Source organism: Hordeum vulgare, chromosome 2H (genome assembly GCF_904849725.1).
Source record: "Hordeum vulgare subsp. vulgare chromosome 2H, MorexV3_pseudomolecules_assembly, whole genome shotgun sequence".
NCBI lineage: Eukaryota > Viridiplantae > Streptophyta > Magnoliopsida > Poales > Poaceae > Hordeum > Hordeum vulgare.
Window position 1 is genome coordinate 228,563,514 of NC_058519.1, and position 17,631 is coordinate 228,581,144.

The window sequence follows — 17,631 nt, forward strand, 5'->3', positions numbered from 1 at the left end:
CCCGTGGATACTAAAAAGGATTTCACCATATATTGTGACGCTTCTCGTCAAGGAATAGGTTGTGTCCTAATGTAAGAGCACAAAGTGATTGATTATGCCTCTCGTCAGTTGCGTGCTCATGAAGAGAACTATCCAGTTCATGACCTCGAACTTGATGTAGTAGTACATTCACTGAAAGAGTGGTGGCATTACCTTCTTGGTAACCGTTGTGAGATCTTCACCGATCACCAAAGTCTGAAGTACCTGTTTACTCAGCGGATGTGAACCTCCGTCAATAGAGATGGATGGAGCGCTTAGCATATTTCAACTTGGGTATATCTTATACACCTAGCAAGGCTAATGCAATGGCTGATACCTTGAGCCGCAAGTCATACTACAACTACCTCCCGGTTCATAAGGTTCATGACCATCTTCAAGAAGAAGTCAGTAAGCTAAACCTCCATATTGTTCCTCGGGGTTATCTTGGTCCCCCTCCTGAAGAGTTCCGCAAGATGAATCTCCGTGTTGTTAGTTAGGGTTCCCTTAGTAACCTGGTTGCTGAACCAGATCTAGTGAGCTGCATCAAAACTATTCAACTCTTTGACCCTGAAGTCGATAAGATTAAAGGCTACCTTGCAGTAGTTAAACCCTCTTGCTTCACTCTTGTTGATGATGGCGCCATGTACTTCAAGGGTCATCTTTACGTACCAAGTAAGAGGGAAAACCTGAGTATGGCTCGAAGGGTGATGAAAGAAGCTCATGATACACTTCTATCTATTCATCCGGGTAGTACCAAGATGTACCAAGACATCCATCAAAGATTCTGGTGGTCAAACATGAAATAAGACATTGCACGCTATGTTGCAAAATGCGATATTTGCGAGTGAATCAAAGCAGAACATCAAAAGCCCGTTGGGACTCTACTACCTATCTCTATTCCTGAATGGAAATGGGACCATGTTGAAATGGACTTTGTCACTGGTTTTCCCACATCACAGAAAGATAACGATGCTATTCTTGTCATCATTGACCGCCTGTCCAAAGTTGCACATTTTCTGGCCGTCAAGGAAACGATCACTGCTGGTCAGCTGGTAGATCTATATATGTCCAGAATTGTCTCACTCCACTGTATTCTGTTGGTAATCATCTCAGACCGTGGCAACTTTTTCACTTCAAAATTCCAGGGAAGTTTTGAGAAGGCTATGGGAACTCATCCGTCCTTCTGCGCCGCATTTCACCCTCAATCCCAATGACAAGTTGAATGAGTCAACCAAATTCTCGAAGACATGCTTCCAGCTTGTGTCATTTCTTTCAGTAAGAAGTGGGAGGAATCTCTCCCGTATGTCGATTTCTCCTACAACAATAGCTATCAAGCTAGTGTGAAGATGAACCCTTTTGAAGTATTGTATGGACGAAGGTGTCGAACTCCTCTCAATTGGTCAGAAATTGGGGAATTATCACTTTTCGGTCCGGATATTATCCAACATGCCGAAGATCAAGTCTGCATTATTCATGAGCATCTAAAGGCTTCTCAGTCTCGTCGGAAGAGTGAGTATGACCGTCATCATCAAGATATGGTCTATCAACATGGCGAAAAGGCTTATCTTTGGGTCACACCAATGTGAGGCACACACCTCTACGGGATCAAGGGCAAGCTAGCACCTCGCTATATTGGTCCGTTCATCGTTCCCGAAAGACGTGGAAAAGTGGCTTACCAATTGGAGCTACTACCGAACCTTTCTCACGTTCACGATGTGTTCCATATGTCTCAGCTCCACCACTGCTTCAAGGATCTTGTCCGAGTAGTGGATCATGATATGCTTGAGCTCCAACAAGACATCTCTTATAAAGAGCATCCAGTCCGCATTCTCGATCAAACTGAACGTCGGACTCATCGCAAGGTCACTGAGTTCCTTAAAGTGGAGTGGTCAAATTATTTTGAAGATGAAGCCACTCGAGAATGCGAGGATCATCTTCGTGATGAATACTCCAAACTCTTTCCTTCTACCTCTTAATTCTCGGCATGAGAATTTCTTGTAGTAGGGGAGAGTTGTGACATCCCCGGATTATGCTACACTCATTAATGTAATTAAGCTACAGTAACATGATGATTAAGCTAATCCATTTTTTCTTATCCATGTGTGGTCATATTGGGAATCAAATCCAAATTCATTTTCCTTTGCAATTCAAATTTATTTGAAATGTGGATTTAAAAGTTTTGCAAACCTAAAATCTAAAATCATGGTTGGATTGCAAATACTCACAAGGCAATTATAAAGTATGACATCATATTCTATCAAGTCTTCTAGTGCCTCAAAATAAATAAAACAAATACCAAATCAATTATTAAATCCACTTTTAAATTATGAAGTATTCAAATTAATCCAAAAGGGCCCCAACTTTTTGTGGCACTATCAAATATTATAACTTTAATATTTGGCCGATTGGCATATTTTTAGAAAAGTGCTTTCTTATTTAAAATAAATAAAAATAGAAAGGTAAAGAAAAAAGAAAAAGGGTAATGAAACTTTAGGCCTCGGCCTAGGTGGCCACTAGCCGGCCAGGCCGGCCTAGCATCACCCCCCGTGCCGCACCGGCGGCCCACCACACCTCCCTCACCCTAAGGGGTATAAACCCCCACCCCACTAACCTAGCTTTTCCCTCCCCATACCCTCACCCTCTCCTCTCCACACCAAACCGGCGGTGCCCTCCCCATCGCCTCGTAAATCGGCCATCACCGGACCTCGCCGCTGCCGACCTCCTCACCCCTCCCCGCGTTGGCTACCTCGATCCATGTCGCCCCCTTATCATCAACGAAAGTGAGCACCCCCACTCACCTATCTTCCCTTCCCCCCTCCGGTGATCTTGCTCCGATGAACCCCCGCAACCCCGACCGTGCACGCCCCTCCCCAGGCCATGCCCGCGGCTAGTCTAGCCATGCCCCTGCTGGTCGTGCCTCGGTGCCGCCACAACTCTTGCCGCCCCGCTTAATCGCATCTGGCCACCGCCACTGCCACTATAACCGTCGTGTCGTTCCCCACGTCTCGCCTGCATGCCCGCCGCCACTCGCTGCCACTGGGCCGGACCGCCGTTGGCCGCCGTCGCGCCAGCCATGGCCTCGGTTGGCCACGGTCCCCCACCCCCCCGACCGACCATCCCCGTTTTGGGTCAGTGGGGATTAAGCCCCCCACTCACCCCAATTAACACACCCACTCAATGACATGAGGGGACCACCACCTTAAAACGTTTAACAGAAAAATAAATAAATAAATAAATATAAATAACTAATTAATAGAATTAATTAATTTATCAATTAATTAAACAAGTAATTAGTCAACTTAATTAGCTTGTGATTAACCTCTCTAATTAATTAGATTAATTAAATATAATCTGTTTAATTTAAAACCTGTTAAACGTGAGAGTATAACATGTGGGACCCACTAGTAAGTTTGACCAGTCAAATTAGACTGTTGACTCATATGTGAGCATGATGTCATGTTGATGTCCTAATTGCATTTCTTAATTAAAATAAATCTATTTAATTTCAGAATAATAATGATACTTTAAAAATTAAGATAAAATAATCTGTAACTGAGATGAAAATAATTTGTACATGGAAGTTAATCAGAAAAACGAGACGAACCGACATACGTTATCCGTTTGTTTGTCACGTGCCCCTAGCATAGCGAACATGAAATTTTTCCATCGTTTTCATCTATGTGGTATTAGCCACAAACCTGGAAAATATCATTAGATATTTTCCTGATCCGTCCATGACGTGTAGTACTGCGTTACCTCATGCATAGCGCTGCTTGCCATGCCATGCATCGTGATGCACATGCTTGGTGTTATTATTGTTTCTTCCCCCTCTTCTCTATGGTAAACACCGACGCTCATGCTGCTATTGGGTACGACTACCCTCCTGACGACCATCCTTTTGCAGCAGAGCAACAAGGGAAGCAACCCCCTTGATCATCCCTATATCGCCCATTCTTTCTCCCTCATGCTTGCATTAGATTTCGCTACTGTTGTAGATAGCTCATATTCTGATGCATAACCTGTTTTTGATAAACTGCTCTTATACTCTACTTCACCTTAAATGCTTAGTATAGGTGGAGCAGTGATCCCCATTAACCCCTTAGTCCCAGTTGCCCTGCTTTATCATCGAAGTCTCGATCTACTGCTCGACGAGCCAAGACCCGTCACATCACTTCACACACTTGTGTTGTACGACTATGCATAGCTACTATCGAGTACCGAGGGTGACACCTCGTTATGTACTCCTGATGTTAGCTATCTAGTGTAGTCAACCATCGATGGTTTATGGAGGGTGATTCCTCCTTCACCACTTCCGATAATGACTCTGTCGTGCAACACCTCAAGCATGGATCACCGAGGGTGATACCTCCCTGGTCACCTTGATGGTTACATCGTTCTTAATCCGTCGAGGGTCATACCTCGGATCTCTTTGATGTTACAGTTGTCGGCATTCTAGGAATGGGGGTACCCAGACCTGCCTGCATGTGGCCCACGGCCGGCCCACTTCATCAAGCGAACCAATGGGCTCGGCGCCACTCAAGGAAAGGCCCTCGTGAGGGGCCGAGCCACACGAGAAGGAACATCATCAAGACCCACAGGGGCCTCCTCAGGACCCCTCTGGAGCGGCGTATATTCCGAGGCGAGGCTCGGCCTTAGGAGTCAGGGTGACACAAGGGAAGGAAACGCGAGCAACAGGGAGCAGGGTGGTGCAGTTTCCCCTTTAGTGCAAAGCGGGCAAGGAAGTACCGGGGCCCCGAAGGCATCTTCCAAAGGTTTCCCTTCTGGTGCAACAAGGCCGACGCCGCCCTCCAGCTGGACAAACGTCATCCCCGGGCCTGCCTCTACAGCGCGGGCAACCACTTTGCACGCGAAGACCACCTTTGGACAGGGGAGCATGTTCCCCTATTCCCCTTCAAAATTGGCCACTGTTGGATCCTTTCCCGCTGAAACGATAAGGGAAGACGACCGGGGCCGCCACTATAAATAGAGGATAGGTTGCTTCGTAGAAGGGGATCCTATTCCTGAACAACCTATTCACCCACTAGCACTCCACAAGGTCATCCAGCCTCCGGAGGCGCCCAAGCACTGTACTAGTTCATCCACCAACCTCCACGAGAGGCAATCCACCAAAGCAGGAGTAGGGTTTTACGCTTTGCAGCGGCCCGAACCTGGGTAAACTGTTGTGTTCTGTGTTTCCCTCACCATCGAGTGAGTTTCTAACCGTCCGAAGCAAGTAGCAAGCCAGGTGAGGTGAATCAGTGAGAGATCTTCGTACATGCCCCCGAGTTCGAATCTTTAGGGTTTTGCCGAGCCCGAAATCCGAAATTTGGCATGCCAGGTAGGGGGCGTGTCAAGGTCTTCTCCAGGTTCCGTATCTACCAAGCTTCGTCGCACCGATGGGTGACGCTCGCCGGGCTCGCGCTGAACATCGCACCGCCCGCATCGCTCAGACGGCGCCCGCAGGCCCCGCCGGCGCACGCCGGTCACCATCGCCCGTGATGGACGCCGCCACGGGCCCCGACGCTCAAGAACAACACGACTCCTCCCAGCCAGTTACTGAGCACCACGACGGCCGCACCGCCACTCCGTCGCTCGTCCGGGGCTCTGGGGCGACCTCGCACGCCCGACCGGAGATGCCACACGGCCGGCGCGCGCTCACCATGGCCACCGAGCTGCTCCGCTACCGGCCCGCTCCTGACCGCCACCACGACTGGCTCCAACGAATCGAGGAGCTCGTCGCTGCCGCCGGCGACTCCGTGGCACTCTCTTGTTTATTTTGACCCCAACCTCCCAAGCGAACGACGAAGAACAAGATGCGCCGCCCCCAGCACCGCGGCGAGACGTGCGCCCCGAGCCTAGACAAGAAGCGCGTCCCCACGACCAATCTCGCGAGCCCAGGGCGGGGCCAGGAGATGAAGCCAGCTGTCAGGTGGTCCCTCGGCCCCGTGTTGATGCGCGTGCGCCCCCAACGCTGCAACCCCCGCATCATGAGCATGCCCCGCTCGAAGCAGACCAGGTGGAGCAACAAGATCCGGCCGCTCTGGCGTGTGTTGCACCCTTTGGGCCAGTGGGATGCCTCGCCATCGCCCCTGAACTCTACCTAACTGCGTGGCCCTGCAAGTTCAAGACCGACCTACCCCCGCTCTACGACGGCACCCTAGACCCGGCAGAGTTCCCGCAGCTTTACATGCTGAGCATGAGGGCGACAGGAGGAGGCAACAAGGTCATGGCCTGTTGGTTCCCCATGGCGCTCAAGGGTGGTGCGCTCTCTTGGCCCCTGAACCTCCCGAAGGCGTCCATCACCTCGTCGGACAGCGTGCGCGAATGCTTCATCGCCAATTTTCAGGGCACTCACGACCGCGCCCCCACCATGAACGACCTGCGGTGCATCAAGCAGCAAGAGGGGGAGACCCTGCACAAGTTCATACAACGCTTCACGGTCATGTGCCTCAAGATCCCTAAGGCGTCGGACGAGGCCATCATCTCGGCCTTCTCTGACGGATTCATCGACCTCAAGATGAAGGAGGAGCTCGCCATGATTGACAAAATGAGCACCACACTGGAGATGTTCAACCTGGCAAACAAGTGCACTAGGGCTCAGGAAGGTCGCATGTCCCTCCTCGGGCCTCAGGCGGCGAACCAGAGGAGAAGAAGGCCAAGGCCAAGGAGGTGAAGCGCAAGGCTCCTGCGGTGCTCATATCCCAGCCTGAGGTGAAGTACGATCGAGGAGGAGAGCGCCCGTCAAGAGGGGGGGGCAATGTGCATCTTCCATGGCACCATCGGCCATGACAGCTATGAGTGCCCAGAGCTCCGGCTGGCCCGTGCAGAGCATTTCAGCAGGCGCCCTGGGCGGGGAGACAGAAGCCCCGCCCACGATGGAGGCCGCTGGGACGACCGAGAGCCGCGTCAGGGGTGGCGCGAGCAGCCTCATGAGGACCGTTGGCATGGCCAACCTCAGGAGGACCGTTGGCGCGGCCAGGCTCAGGAGGACCGCTGGTGCGATGACCCTCAGGAAGGGCAACGACGCGGCCAGCCTCGTGAGGTCTGTCCTCGTGAGGCTAGGCTGCCTCTTCTGCCTCTGCCACACAGGAGGAGGGATGAAGACAGGAAGGACGATCAGGATGGGGGCTTCCAGGAGGTCAGGGCGGTGGTCTCCATCTTGGGCAGCTCCCAGACCCCGGCCTGCAACCGCGCCTTCAAGCAGTTCGTGTGCGAGGTGAATGCCGCTCTCCCGAAGCCTGAAGCAATGCGCCCCCTCAACTGGTCCTAGCCCACCATTGCCTTCGATCCCATCGATCAACTCAGGTGCTAATTCATGGTCGGCAAGCTCCCCATGATGTGCACCTCGACCATCAGCAAGGTCCTCGTTACCAAAACCCTTATCGATAGTGGAGCGGGGCTCAACGTACTCTCGGTCAAGACCTTTGAGAAACTCCAGCTACCGTACGCACAGCTCCTTCCGACCAAGTCCTTCTCAGGAGTCACGAAGGGGTCCACCATGCTTATCGGGCAGGTGCACCTGCCAGTCACCTTCGGCGAGCACAAGAACTACCATACTGAGGTCATCATCTTCGACGTCGCGCACATCCACCTGCCGTACAATGCGGTCCTTGGATACCCGGCTCTCGCCAAGTTCATGGGAGTGACCCACCAAGGATACAACGTCCTCAAGATGCCGGGGAGCGGCGGCGTCATCACCATTGCCTGCGACAAGAAGGATGTGGTCTGTGCGCTCGAGTGCGCTTATCGTGCAGCGGCAGCAGAGTGCTAGGATGACAAAGAAGACGAACTGCCTCACGAGGACCCATGCAAGAAGAAGAAGGAACTCCTCCCCACGGAGCGCCCGGGGGCTACGGGCTCCGTGCCGGGGGACGAGGCCGTGCCCCCCATCGCATAGGAAGGCGCGCTCGGCGCCCCCCTTGGGTCGGGCCTGGGGGATCCCACCAGGGAGATCTCTGGCCAAACCAGTGAGGCAAGGGTGGTGCTCGAGAACGACTCGAGGGCGAGCTCCGGCGCGCGCCAGCTCAGCTCTCAAGAGTCTATCATCAGAGCAATCCGAGAACTTCGAGAAGCCCAAGCCGTGCGAGGCGGGGTTGCCCTGCACCACCAATCGCAGCCGCCGTCGGCGGCATGGTCGACCGGTCACGCGTGTGCATCAACGCGCTTGCAATCGACAAAGCCGCGACCCAATGCCCTTTTTGGCCCGCGCCAACTGAGCACCGGTGGGTGTACCCGCACGCCGGTGCACACATGCCCTTCAGGCTGGAAAACACGGCTGCCACCTATCAGCGGCTCCAACAGGCCAAGCTCATTCCCGGCCCGCTGGGGCGTGTCGGGGAGGAGGAGGAGGAGGCGCTCGAGCCGAGCAAAGGCCCCGAGCCTCGGGAGACGGCGGACCTGTGAGGGTCACGACCGCGGAGACAGGAGACCAGACAATGACGATGCTTTTTGCACTTCAGCGGCATGGCCGCCAGGTGAATTTTTGTTGGCTGCTGCCACGTAACTTTTTGGCTCACCCCGTCCGAGGATGCCCACAATACCATGCGGTCTCCAGGAGCTCAGGGCACTCCCAGCCGCTACTTTCATTTAAGCGTCTTTCAGTTGTTTCTACATCACTTATTTCGAACCCTAACGTTCTACCTTGCTTACGTCTTTGGGAGGTCGATCCCCGCATTGGGGCATCGATCGAAGCTTATCCTTGTAGGCTGCCTGAGACATCAAACAACCACTTGTTGGAGAACGTCGCATGGGAAACAAAAATTTTCCTACGCGCACGAAGACCTATCATGGTGATGTCCATCTACGAGAGGGGATGAGTGATCTACGTACCCTTGTAGATCGTACAGCAGAAGCGTTAGTGAACGCGGTTGATGTAGTGGAACGTCTCGATCCGCCCCGCGAACAATCCCGCGATTAGTCCCACGATCTAGTACCGAACGGACGGCACCTCCGCGTTCAGCACACGTACAGCTCGACGATGATCTAGGCCTTCTTGATCCAGCAAGAGAGACGGAGAGGTAGAAGAGTTCTCCGGCAGCGTCACGGTGCTCCGGAGGTTGGTGATGACCTTGTCTCAGCAGGGCTCCGCCCGAGCTCCGCAGAAACGCGATCTAGAGGAAAAACCGTGGAGGTATGTGGTCGGGCTGTCGTGGAAAAGTCGTCTCAAATCAGCCCCAATACCTTCGTATATATAGGTGGGAGGGAGGGGACCTTGCCTTGGGGCTCAAGGAGCCCCAAGGGGGTCGGCCGAGTCCAAGGGGGGAAGACTCCCCCCCCCCAAACCGAGTTGGACTTGGTTTGGTGGGTGGGAGTCCTTCCCTTCCTTCCCACCTCCCTTTTTTTTTCTCTTTGATTTTCCTTTGTATGGCGCATAGGGCCCTTTTGGGCTGTCCCACCAGCCCACTAAGGGCTGGTGTGCCACCCCCATGGCCTATGGGCTTCCCCGGGGTGGGTTGCCCCCCCGGTGAACTCCCGGAACCCATTCGTCATTCCCGGTAACTCCGAAAACCTTCCGGTAATCAAATGAGGTCATCCTATATATCAATCTTCATTTCCGGACCATTCCGGAAACCCTCGTGACGTCCGTGATCTCATCCGGGACTCCGAACAACATTCGGTAACCAACCATATAACTCAAATACGCATAAAACAACGTCGAACCTTAAGTGTGCAGACCGTGCGGGTTCAAGAACTATGTAGACATGACCCGAGAGACTCCTCGGTCAATATCCAATAGAGGGACCTGGATGCCCATATTGGATCCTACATATTCTACGAAGATCTTATCGTTTGAACCTCAGTGCCAAGGATTCATATAATCCCGTATGTCATTCCCTTTGTCCTTCGGTATCTTACTTGCCCGAGATTCGATCGTCAGTATGCGCATACCTATTTCAATCTCGTTTACCGGCAAGTCTCTTTACTCGTTCCGTAATACAAGATCCCGCAACTTACACTAAGTTACATTGCTTGCAAGGCTTGTGTGTGATGTTGTATTACCGAGTGGGCCCTGAGATACCTCTCCGTCACATGGAGTGACAAATCCCAGTCTTGATCCATACTAACTCAACTAACACCTTCGGAGATACCTGTAGAGCATCTTTATAGTCACCCAGTTACGTTGCGACGTTTGATACACACAAAGCATTCCTCTGGTGTCAGTGAGTTATATGATCTCATGGTCATAGGAATAAATACTTGACACGCAGAAAATAGTAGCAACAAAATGACACGATCAACATGCTATGTCTATTAGTTTGGGTCTAGTCCATCACGTGATTCTCCTAATGACGTGATCCAGTTATCAAGCAACAACACTTTGTTCATAATCAGAAGACACTGACTATCTTTGATCAACTGGCTAGCCAACTAGAGGCTTGCTAGGGATGGTGTTTTGTCTATGTATCCACACATGTAAATGAGTCTTCATTCAATACAATTATAGCATGGATAATAAACGATTATCTTGATACAGGAATTATAATAATAACTATATTTATTATTGCCTCTAGGGCATAATTCCAACAGTCTCCCACTTGCACTAGAGTTAATAATCTAGCCCTCACATCATCATGTGAATTACATTGTAACAAATCTAACACCCATACAGTTCTGGTGTTGATCATGCTTTGGCCGTGGAAGATGTTTAGTCAGCGGGTCTGCTACATTCAGATCCGTGTGCACTTTGCATATATTTACATCCTCTCCCTCGACGTAGTCACGGATGAGGTTGAAGCGTCGTTTGATGTGTCTGGTCTTCTTGTGAAACCGTGGTTCCTTTGCTAAGGCAATGGCACCCGTGTTGTCACAGAACAAGGTTATTGGATTCAGTGCGCTTGGCACCACTCCAAGATCCGTCATGAACTGCTTCATCCAGACACCCTCCTTAGCCGCCTCCGAGGCAGCCATGTACTCCGCTTCACATGTAGAATCTGCTACGACGCTTTGCTTGGAACTGCACCAGCTTACCGCACCCCCATTAAGAATAAATACGTATCTGGTTTGCGACTTAGAGTCGTCCGGATCTGTGTCAAAGCTTGCATCGACATAACCTTTTACGGCGAGCTCTTCGTCACCTCCATACACGAGAAACATCTCCTTAGTCCTTTTCAGGTACTTCAGGATGTTCTTGACCGCTGTCCAGTGATCCACTCCTGGATTACTCTGGAACCTACCTGCCATACTTATGGCCAGGCTAACATCCGGTCTAGTGCACAGCATTGCATACATGATAGAACCTATGGCTGAAGCATAGGGGACGGAGCGCATATGCTCTCTATCTTCATCAGTTGCTGGGCACTGAGTCTTACTCAATCTCGTACCTTGTAAAACTGGCAAGAACCCTTTCTTGGACTGTTCCATTTTGAACCTCTTCAAAACTTTATCAAGGTATGTGCTTTGTGAAAGTCCTATCAGGCGTTTTGATCTATCTCTATAGATCTTAATGCCTAGAATGTAAGCAGCTTCTCCTAGGTCCTTCATAGAGAAACTCTTATTCAAGTAATCCTTTATGCTCTCTAAAAACTCCACGTTGTTTCCAATCAGCAATATGTCATCCACATATAATATTAGAAACGCCACAGAGCTCCCACTCACTTTCTTGTAAATACAAGATTCTCCAACCACTTGTATAAACCCAAATGCTTTGATCACCTCATCAAAGCGTTTGTTCCAACTCCGAGATGCTTGCACCAGTCCATAAATGGATCGCTGGAGCTTGCACACCTTGTTTGCATTCTTAGGATCGACAAAACCTTCGGGTTGTATCATATACAACTCTTCCTTAAGGAAACCGTTAAGGAACGCCGTTTTGACATCCATCTGCCAGATTTCATAATCGAAAAATGCAGCTATTGCTAACATGATTCTGACGGACTTAAGCATCGCTACGGGTGAGAATGTCTCATCGTAGTCAACTCCTTGAACTTGTGAAAAACCCTTTGCCACAAGTCGAGCTTTATAAATGGTCACATTGCCGTCAGCGTCCGTCTTCCTCTTAAAGATCCATTTGTTCTGAATAGCCTTGCGGCCCTCAGGTAGTACCTCCAAAGTCCACACTTTGTTCTCATACATGGATCCTATCTCGGACTTCATGGCTTCTAGCCATTTGTTGGGATCTGGGCCCACCATTGCTTCTTCATAATTTGCAGGTTCATTGTTGTCTAACAACATGATAGATAAGACGGGATTACCGTACCACTCTGGAGCAGCACGTGGTCTCGTCGACCTGCGTGGTTCGACAGAAACTTGAACCGGAGTTTCATGATCATCATCATTAACTTCCTCCTCAACCGGCGTTGCAACGACAGAGGTTTCCCCTTGCCCTGCGGCACCATCCAGAGGGATGAGAGGTTCGACAACCTCGTCAAGTTCTATCTTCCTCCCACTCAATTCTCTCGAGAGAAACTCCTTCTCGAGAAAAGCTCCGTTTTTAGCAACAAACACTTTGCCCTCGGATTTGAGATAGAAGGTGTACCCAACTGTCTCTTTTGGGTAACCTATGAAGACGCACTTTTCCGCTTTGGGTTCCAGCTTTTCAGGCTGAAGCTTTTTGACATAAGCATCACATCCCCAAACTTTAAGAAACGACAACTTTGGCCATTTGCCATACCACAGTTCATATGGCGTCGTCTCAACGGATTTTGATGGTGCCCTATTTAAAGTGAATGCAGCTGTTTCTAATGCATAACCCCAAAACGATAACGGCAAATCAGTAAGAGACATCATAGATCGCACCATCTCTAATAGAGTACGATTACGACGTTCGGACACACCATTACGCTGTGGTGTTCCAGGCGGTGTTAACTGTGAAACAATTCCACATTGTCTTAAGTGAGTACCAAACTCGAAACTCAGATATTCACCCCCACGATCAGACCGTAGGAACTTGATCTTCTTGTTACGATGATTTTCCACTTCACTCTGAAATTGCTTGAACTTTTCAAATGTTTCAGACTTGTGCTTCATCAAGTAGACATAACCATATCTACTCAAATCGTCAGTGAAGGTGAGAAAATAACGATATCCGCCGCGTGCCTCCACGCTCATCGGACCACACACATCGGTATGTATGATTTCCAACAAGTCACTTGCACGCTCCATTGTTCCGGAGAACGGAGTCTTAGTCATCTTGCCCATGAGGCATGGTTCGCACGTGTCAAGTGAATCAAAGTCAAGTGACTCCAAAAGTCCATCAGCATGGAGTTTCTTCATGCGTTTTACACCAATATGACCTAAGCGGCAGTGCCACAAAAATATGGCGCTATCATTGTTAACTCTAACTCTTTTGGTCTCAATGTTATGTATATGCGTATCGCTATCAAGATTCAATATGAAAAATCTTCTCACATTAGGTGCATGACCATAAAAGATGTTACTCATAGAAATAGAACAACCATTATTCTCTGACTTAAAAGAGTAACCGTCTCGCAATAAACAAGATCCAGATATAATGTTCATGCTCAACGCAGGCACTAAATAACAATGATTTAAGTTCATCACTAATCCTGATGGTAACTGAAGTGACACTGTGCCGACGGCGATTGCATCAACCTTGAAACCATTTCCTACGCGCATCGTCACTTCATCTTTCGCCAGCCTTCGTCTATTCCGCAGTTCCTGTTTCGAGTTGCAAATATGAGCAACAGAACCGGTATCGAATACCCAGGCACTACTACGAGAGCCGGTTAAGTACACATCAATAACATGTATATCAAATATACCTTATTTTTCTTTGGCCGCCTTCTTATCTGCCATATACTTGGGGCAATTGCGCTTCCAGTGACCCATACCCTTGCAATAGTAACACTCTGTTTCAGGCTTAGGTCCAGCTTTGGGTTTCTTCGTCGGATTGGCAACAGGCTTGCCGCTCTTCTTCGAATTGCCCTTCTTGCCTTTGCCGTTTCTCTTGAAACTAGTGGTCTTATTCACCATCAACACTTGATGCTCTTTACGGAGTTCAGACTCTGCGACTTTCAGCATCGCAAACAACTCGCCGGGAGACTTGTTCATCCCTTGCATGTTGTAGTTCAACACAAAGCCTTTATAGCTTGGCGGCAGTGATTGAAGGATTCTGTCAGTGATAGCTTCTTGCGGGAGTTCAATCCCCAGCTCAGCTAGACGGTTTGAGTACCCAGACATTTTGAGCACATGTTCACTGACAGACGAGTTTTCCTCCATCTTGCAAGCATAGAATTTATCGGAGGTCTCATACCTCTCGATCCGGGCGTTCTTCTGAAAGATAAACTTCAACTCCTGGAACATCTCAAATGCTCCATGACGCTGAAAGCGACGTTGAAGTCCCGGTTCTAAGCCATACAAGACTGCACATTGAACTATTGAGTAGTCCTCCTTACGTGCTAACCAAGCGTTCTTAACATCCTGATCAGCCGTAGCGGGTGGTTCATCTCCTAGCGCAGCATTAAGGACATAATCCTTCTTCCCAGCTTGTAAGATTAGCTTAAGATTACGAGCCCAGTCTACAAAGTTGCTTCCATCATCTTTCAACTTAGCTTTCTCTAGGAACGTATTAAAATTCAGGATGACTGTCGCGTGAGCCATGATCTACAACACAAATATATTCAAAGTGGACTTTAGACTATGTTCAAGATAATTAGAGTTTAACTTAATCAAATTATTTGCTAAACTCCCACTCAGAAAGTACATCTCTCTAGTCATTTGAGTGGTTCATGATCCACTTACACTAGCTCAAGTCCGATCATCACGTGAGTTGAGTATAGTTTCAGTGCTAAGCATCCCTATGCTAATCATATCATCTATATGATTCATGATCGACCTTTCGGTCTCATGTGTTCCGAGGCCATGTCTGCACATGCTAGGCTCGTCAAGCTTAACCCGAGTGTTCCGCGTGCGCAACTGTTTTGCACCCGTTGTATGTGAACGTTGAGTCTATCACACCCGATCATCACGTGGTGTCTCGAAACGACGAACTGTAGCAACGGTGCACAGTCGGGGAGAACACAATTTCATCTTGAAATTTTAGTGAGAGATCACCTCATAATGCTACCGTCGTTCTAAGCAAAATAAGGTGCATAAAAGGATTAACATCACATGCAATTCATAAGTGACATGATATGGCCATCATCACGTGATTCTTGATCTCCATCACCAAAGCACCGGCACGATCTTCTTGTCACCGGCGCCACGCCATGATCTCCATCAACGTGTTGCCATCGGGGTTGTCGTGCTACTCATGCTATTACTACTAAAGCTACATCCTAGCAAAATAGTAAACGCATTTGCAAGCACAAACGTTAGTATAAAGACAACCCTATGGCTCCTGCCGGTTGCCGTACCATCGACGTGCAAGTCGATATTTTCTATTACAACGTGATCATCTCATACATCCAATATATCACATCACATCGTTGGCCATATCACATCACAAGCATACCCTGCAAAAACAAGTTAGACGTCCTCTAATTTTGTTGTTGCATGTTTTACGTGGTGACCATGGGTATCTAGTAGGATCGCATCTTACTTACGCAAACACCACAATGGAGATATATGAGTTGCTATTTAACCTCATCCAAGGACCTCCTCGGTCAAATCCGATTCAACTAAAGTTGGAGAAACCGACACTTGCCAGTCATCTTTGAGCAACGGGGTTACTCGTAGCGATGAAACCAGTCTCTCGTAAGCGTACGAGTAATGTCGGTCCAAGCCGCTTCAATCCAACAATACCGCGGAATCAAGAAAAGACTAAGGAGGGCAGCAAAACGCACATCACCGCCCACAAAAATTTTTGTGTTCTACTCGAGAAGACATCTACGCATGAACCTAGCTCATGATGCCACTGTAGGGGAACGTCGCATGGGAAACAAAAATTTCCTACGCGCACGAAGACCTATCATGGTGATGTCCATCTACGAGAGGGGATGAGTGATCTACGTACCCTTGTAGATCATACAGCAGAAGCGTTAGTGAACGCGGTTGATGTAGTGGAACGTCCTCACGTCCCTCGATCCGCCCCGCGAACAATCCCGCGATCAGTCCCACGATCTAGTACCGAACGGACGGCACCTCCGCGTTCAGCACACGTACAGCTCGACGATGATCTCGGCCTTCTTGATCCAGCAAGAGAGACGGAGAGGTAGAAGAGTTCTCCGGCAGCGTGACGGCGCTCCGGAGGTTGGTGATGACCTTGTCTCAGCAGGGCTCCGCCCGAGCTCCGCAGAAACGCGATCTAGAGGAAAAACCGTGGAGGTATGTGGTCGGGCTGCCGTGGAAAAGTCGTCTCAAATCAGCCCCAATACCTCCGTATATATAGGTGGGAGGGAGGGGACCTTGCCTTGGGGCTCAAGGAGCCCCAAGGGGGTCGGCCGAGTCCAAGGGGGGAAGACTCCCCCCCCCCAAACCGAGTTGGACTTGGTTTGGTGGGTGGGAGTCCTTCCCTTCCTTCCCACCTCCCTTTTTTTCTTTCTCTTTGATTTTCCTTTGTATGGCGCATAGGGCCCTTTAGGGCTGTCCCACCAGCCCACTAAGGGCTGGTGCGCCACCCCCATGGCCTATGGGCTTCCCCGGGGTGGGTTTCCCCCCCCGGTGAACTCCCGAACCCATTCGTCATTCCCAGTACATTCCCGGTAACTCCAAAAACCTTCCGGTAATCAAATGAGGTCATGCTATATATCAATCTTCGTTTCCGGACCATTCCGGAAACCCTCGTGACGTCCGTGATCTCATCTGGGACTCCGAACAACATTCGGTAACCAACCATATAACTCAAATATGCATAAAACAACGTCGAACCTTAAGTGTGCAGACCCTGCGGGTTCGAGAACTATGTAGACATGACCCGAGAGACTCCTCGGTCAATATCCAATAGCGGGACCTGGATGCCCATATTGGATCCTACATATTCTACGAAGATCTTATCGTTTGAACCTCAGTGCCAAGGATTCATATAATCCCGTATGTCATTCCGTTTGTCCTTCGGTATGTTACTTGCCCGAGATTCGATCGTCAGTATCCGCATACCTATTGCAATCTCGTTTACCGGCAAGTCTCTTTACTCGTTCCGTAATACAAGATCCCGCAACTTGCACTAAGTTACATTGCTTGCAAGGCTTGTGTGTGATGTTGTATTACCGAGTGGGCCCTGAGATACCTCTCCGTCACACGGAGTGACAAATCCCAGTCTTGATCCATACTAACTCAACTAACACCTTCGGAGATACCTGTAGAGCATCTTTATAGTCACCCAGTTACGTTGCGACGTTTGATACACACAAAGCATTCCTTCGGTGTCAGTGAGTTATATGATCTCATGGTCATAGGAATAAATACTTGACACGCAGAAAACAGTAGCAACAAAATGACACGATCAACATGCTACGTCTATTAGTTTGGGTCTAGTCCATCACGTGATTCTCCTAATGACGTGATCCAGTTATCAAGCAACAACACTTTGTTCATAATCAGAACACACTGACTATCTTTGATCAACTGGCTAGCCAACTAGAGGCTTGCTAGGGACAGTGTTTTGTCTATGTATCCACACATCTAAATGAGCCTTCATTCAATACAATTATAGCATGGATAATAAACGATTATCTTGATACAGGAATTATAATAATAACTATATTTATTATTGCC